The sequence below is a fragment of the Pteropus vampyrus genome, unplaced genomic scaffold, assembly GCF_000151845.1.
Source record: "Pteropus vampyrus isolate Shadow unplaced genomic scaffold, Pvam_2.0 Scaffold56, whole genome shotgun sequence".
Classification (NCBI taxonomy): Eukaryota; Metazoa; Chordata; class Mammalia; order Chiroptera; family Pteropodidae; genus Pteropus; species Pteropus vampyrus.
In genome coordinates this window covers 4,541,825-4,547,708 of record NW_011888837.1, presented here as the reverse complement: position 1 = coordinate 4,547,708, position 5,884 = coordinate 4,541,825, and the positions used below count along the sequence as shown (strand labels likewise).

The window sequence follows — 5,884 nt, the reverse complement described above, 5'->3', positions numbered from 1 at the left end:
TGGGGTGGGCGGGGCAGCGTCTCGCGCTGCCGCCGCTGCCGCCTCCCGGTTGACGCAAGCGCGGCCTCCGCGGCTGCCTGCGCCCCAGCGGGGATGCGGCCGGTCTCTTAGGTGAGGTGTTGGTTGCAGGTACGAAGACGGGGCTCGGCCTCTGGGACTGGGTGAGGGTGGGTCGTCCTCCCGAGGACCCGGAGCAGCGTCGTCATTTCTGGAACCTCGCAGACCTTTGTGTTTGTTTTGCACATGGTAGATGCCCAATAAATTGTTTCTTTATCGTAAAGATTGCTGTTGTTTTCGGGCATCGCAAGACCTCAGGGGACGGTGACTGTAACTCTGGGATCACAGGGCCCTGTACAGAGTATTCGATTTGGGGTGAATCACTGCGGATCCTGTCCCAAAGTTACTGCTAACTCCTGTTCCTACCCCGCTTCAGGCGGACAGGGTAAAGGGATAGGGGAGAGATGGAGTTAAAAAGGAATGTCTAGCCTTGGACAGTCATCAACCTCTTATCCAAAATGAGATTGTATTAAATGTTGTGCAAGGGCCCTTTTAGCTGGAACCCTCTCTGTAAGTGACATTAAGAGTCTGGCTCGGCCCCATTATCAGCATCAATTAGAAATGAGTTCAGAAATAAGCCTGTCCTTTTCCACAAAACTCTGCTCCAGTCTCCCACTCGGGCTGTTCCGGGTTTTGTTGTTGTACCTTATGGGCAGGGAAAAGTAAAAGCGAGGTCGGACATTTCTTAGGGTTTTGACTGGCAACCGCTATTTGCTGCTTCTCTCAGCATCCCATTTAGGAAAGAAAAGGGCCACATATTCCAGAGACAAGCTGGGGGGGACTGTTTCTCTGTAAAGTCATGGGAGTGGGGATAGGGGAGTGGTGAGAGAGGGCTGGTCTTCCCACCTCTGTACCACACTTAATGTTTTTAATCATATACAGTTTAATAATAGTGTATAAAATGGCTCTTATGCCATAGCGATATTATTATACTCCTAAAGACAAATGAGGGTAGAAATTAACAGTTTATTCTGTATATGTGCAAAGCCCTTGATACTGTGTTTTACAAAGAAGACTCAGTGTTGTCTGGTACGTTAGGGTCACTCACTTTAAAACTCCTCAATTTTTTATATAGGGCCTCTTGTGAACCTGTTTCCAAATTAAGTGGCCCCCAGTTATATGGCAGATAGTAGGCTAAGGACCACTCAAAAATATCAGGTTCTAAACCCTGGAACCTGTAACTTATAAGGAAAAGGGATCTTTGCATGTATGATTAAGTCAAAGATCTTGAAATGACATTATCTTGAATTACCTGGGTGAGCTTTAAATACAAATATCCTTATAAGAGACGGGCAGAGGAAGACTTGATAGAAAAGAATAAAGCGTGACCACAGAGGCAGAGATTGGAGTCATAAGACCACATATTAAGTAATGCCAGCAGCCAATAGAAGCTGAAAGAGGCAAGGAATGTGTTTCCTAGAGCCTCCAGAGGGAGTGCACCCCTGCCAGCACCTTGATTTCAGCTCCATGAGACTGATTTTAGACTTCTGGCCTCCAGAACTATAAGAGAATAAATGGCTGTTGTTTTAAGCCACCAAACTTGTGGTAATTTGTTACTACAGGAAAGTAATATATATGATCATGCTTATAAATCATAGAATCAAACCTTATTGATGAATATTTTAAACCTCTCCAGCTGGGGCAGTGGCAGGTATTGTAGTGGGACCACTAAATATTTTCTTGAACCCTGTAAATCCTAAGGAAAAGATTTGAGCAAGGAATTTGGTAAGAAGGAAAAAATTAGGTGCTTAGGTAGTCTAGCACTTAAAATAATTTTTAAACTTTCGAATGTGTTTCTATTATTATATGTTTGCTCTGGTTAAGAGAATAAAGGTTCAAAGTGACTTAGGCTTGGTCCTTAGCTAAGATGTTATTGGATATACATCATATGTACGTATATCAAATAAGAGTTGCAGACAACTGGGGATTGAGTTCTAGGCCTGGGGAAAACAGGCAAAGCTGAAGTATTTCCATGTGAGGGGATGTTAGAATCTGTCTGAAAGCAACCCCTAGTCATTTTGAAATGAAGATAATTTGGAGTTTTCAGGGTACAGGAAAAAAAACAAGTATTCAAGTTTAATTGAGTTTTGGGACCTAGGCAACTAATTTGCACCCCTACTCATACCCCACAAAACATCACAAAAATGTACATACAAAAGGTAGCCCATCCACTTTCTTTTTGACATGCTTTTTTGAGGTACCATTTACATACCATAAAAGTCACCAATTTAAAGTATAAAATCCAATGATTTTTAGTAAATTTACAGAGTTGTGCAATTACCACAATTCAGTTTTAGAACATTCCCATTACCCAGAAAAGTCTCTCATCCCCTTTTGCAGTCAATCCCCATTCCCAACCTCAGCTCCAATCCACTTTGGATCACTGGCCCACGGTAGAGTAAAGTTCTAGTCCTTCTGCTGGGCTACTCCAATGGCCTCATAACTGGCCTCTTTTACTCACTATATTTTCCACCCAGCTCCTGGAAGATTACATGCTCCTGATTAAAATCCTCCAATAGCTTTTTGCAATTAGAATAAACCCCAAAGTCCTCAGTATGGTCTTTCCAAGGCCGTGTGAGCTTACCCACTGCCAACCTCACCAACGACTTTTTAGGAAAGAAAGTGTTAATAAGCACAGTGTTGCTTTGGACACAGTACACAGTTGGCTGTCCCTAAGTAGGCCCCTCATCCTTCCTTATCTACATGAACCCTCACTAGCTGCCTTCCTAGGCCGTGAGCACTGAGTCCTTCTCATCTCTCATTTCAGGGCCTTTGCTTGTGGTATTTCCTCTTAGGATCTTTTTCAGTCTGCTGTGGGGCTGACTCCTTTTGTCATTCAGCTCAAATACTACCTCCTTTCCTGACTTTAACTAGGTAGCCTCAACTTTCTCTGTTGTACTGCTGCCCTGCGTTATTCTCATCATTGCACTTAGCCACTCCCCAAAATTATATTTTTGATTTGTTTCTTTTGTAATTAATAATCATTGAATGCTTACCAAGTGCCAGGCCCTGTGCCAAGTGCTTTCTATGAATGAATGATTTAATTGAAGCTTACTACTTTTGATGTGGGAAGAGTAAGGAGAGCATGTTCTCTAAATCTAGTCCCTTACATGAAATCATTTTTCAGAGGCCTTAGGCAGTTTTCTTTTGTTATTAGAATACTGATTTTAAAAACTGGATCAATGTACACTGCCACCAGTAATACAGTGTTGAACCTCTTTCTGCACATTCCTAAAAACTGAACTGTAGAGATTTTGTTAGGAGGGAAAGAAGGAACTAAGAGAAGAGTATAAATAAAAGCAGAGTCCTAAAACAGCAGAACACGCTCAGGATACAGCAAGTAGACCTCGACTGGGTCACAGTATATGTTAGGAGAGTGAAGATAAGGATGAAGCTGAGAGATTGGTTAGGCCAGATCATAAAGGGCTTTGGGTGTTAGTCTTAGTTCAAACCTGAGTCTTCAAGCAAGATATGACAAAATGGCTCTGATTTTAAAGGAAACTCTTAAAAATTGTAAGAATCTGAATCTAGGAAGATCATTTTGTGGTATTTTATAGTAGGTCTGGCAAGAGTTGATTAAAGCATGAAAGAATACAGTGGAACCAAAATTAAATTACATATTCAAGGATTCCTTATGACTTATGAACACACTTAATGTTTCTTCACTGAGTTAAAAGATATTAAAGAGATAGATTCAACAGAATGTGGCAACTAATTGGATATGGAGTTTGAGAAGATGAAGATTCGATGAAGAAAGATACAGAAATATCTAATTTGGGAAGTTGGGTTTATGATATCATCATCCAAGATCAGCCTAGAAAGCAGGTTAGGTGGTAATGTGAAGAGACCAAATTTGAGATAAGATGAATTTAAGATGACTGTACACATATATGCAGAGATATTAAAGGAACATATATTCATTAAAATTTATCTAGGGCCACAATTTAAAAACAAAATAGCATGAAACTTAACGGAAGTGGTGGAATTGTCTCTATCTAGCTTTTTTGTTGACTGAAATCATCAATGAGAAGTCATCATATTTTTGGTCATCTTTTACTAAATGTTTTCCATAGGAAATCACAGAATGTCCAAGTTGGAGAAGATTTTAGAGATCTTCTGGTCCAATACTCTTCCCAAGAAAGGACAGCCAGTAGCAATTGTCAACCTAACAAATGCTCATCCACCCTCAGCTTGGATACTTCACAAGGAGGCCCACCATATATATACGTATATATATTCACGGTGCTCTAGTTTTTAGAAAGCCCCTCTCCACCCTGAACTAGAATCTACCTCCCTTTACTTCTGTTCATCAGTCCTAATTCTGCACATAGAATATTGTCACTCATTTTCCCAATGTGGCAACTGCTCACTTAGATTCCACTGAAATATTCCAAAAATCCTAACTGATTATCATCTGAGCTCCACTGCTTAAAATTTATAGACCTATTTCTGACCCACCAGCAGAAGTTCCTCTATCCAGTAACTTTTCTAACCAAGCACAAGAGCTGTTGCCTGGTCAAAGCCTCGCTAAGCAATGAAAATCAGTTTAAATGGTCAGAAGACAGGTGATCTATTTATGTCAGATTGAACAGTACCCAGAGAAAGGTCAAGTCTAGGAATGTAGGAATGTACATGTGAGAAGGGACAGGGCATGTGTCTATAGATTTACTTGCTGCATTATCTTGATAATGCTAATAAGATCTATATCAACATAATTAGCATTGGACCAAGAGGGAGCATATAATTGAACATGTTCTGTTGTACAAACATAGCCAAGATAAATGCCATAAATATATACTTTCATATACAAGATAAGCCTAAAGAAAAAAAATTAAAGGTTTTTGATGCTGTTGTTGTATGTGTGTATGTTTTAGGTGTTGTCAAGATCTTAAGTAATGAAAATAAACTTGTGAATTGAACTTTTGGAAAATAATAAATTTTGGGTAATGAAGCATTATATATTAATAAGCAGATTTCAAAATATTTTGTTTTTCAGGTGTTAATACGATAAGTGAAAATAAGAATATCCAGATATTAAGGTATTTCTCGTTTTACTTGGAGTTATATTTAAGAATTGTGAACATGTACAACTGGTACATTAATTTTTTATACCTCTGTCTATGGCTAATATATTTTAGAAACTGAAGCCTTGAACTTGAATGCCTAGGCTAGAATATCTAAGACAATAAAATTATAAGGGCTTTATCTGTGGTTTTCAAACAATGCTCAGTGGAGCCTTCTGCATTCCATAAAGATATCTCAGGGGCAGAGAGGATGGTGTGTAGTTGGGGCTCTGAAGATTTAAAAAAAGGCTTCCAATGCTTAAAAAAATTTTGGAAAACACAGCTGTAATCTCATTTAGTGATGGTGGAAATTGAGGCTCAGACATGAAAAGATTTGCCTGTGTTCTCACAAGTGAGTAATGACAGAATTAAGTTTCCTGATTCTAAGTTCTGTGCTTCTTCCGTTCTACAAATAAGACAATATCATGTACTGATCAAGTATGATCTTAAATAGCTTATTTTATATTACATTATAATGATCTCTGTGTTTACTCAATACAATCTACACCCACTTTCCTTCCTGCTAGTGGACCTATATGAAACTTACATTTTTCTAGATAAGTAGAAAAATAGAGCCATTTATCATGGAAAAGTGAGTCAGTATACACGGCTTAAATTATAAAGACATTATTGTTCATGTTTTAGTATTATGTGGTACTATATACATATAAATTGAGGCAAATACTATTTATTAAGGCTGCTCATGTGTTATCTCAGTTAACTCTAATTATTTTGAGGTATAGAATCCTTATTTCTATCTTAGT

The 5,884-nt window shown here is 38.9% G+C and overlaps 1 protein-coding gene across 1 annotated transcript in view; it reads left to right on the top strand.

Annotated features, from left to right (window-relative positions):
* The first annotated feature begins 15 nt into the window (after positions 1 to 15).
* CCDC158 (coiled-coil domain containing 158) overlaps positions 16 to 5,884 on the top strand; it is an 85,257-nt gene continuing 79,388 nt past the window's right edge. The window contains exons 1-2 of the mRNA XM_023530854.1: positions 16 to 129; positions 5,054 to 5,096. The gene's annotated coding sequence lies outside the window, so the exon portion shown is untranslated. The remainder of the gene's footprint in view (positions 130 to 5,053; positions 5,097 to 5,884) is intronic.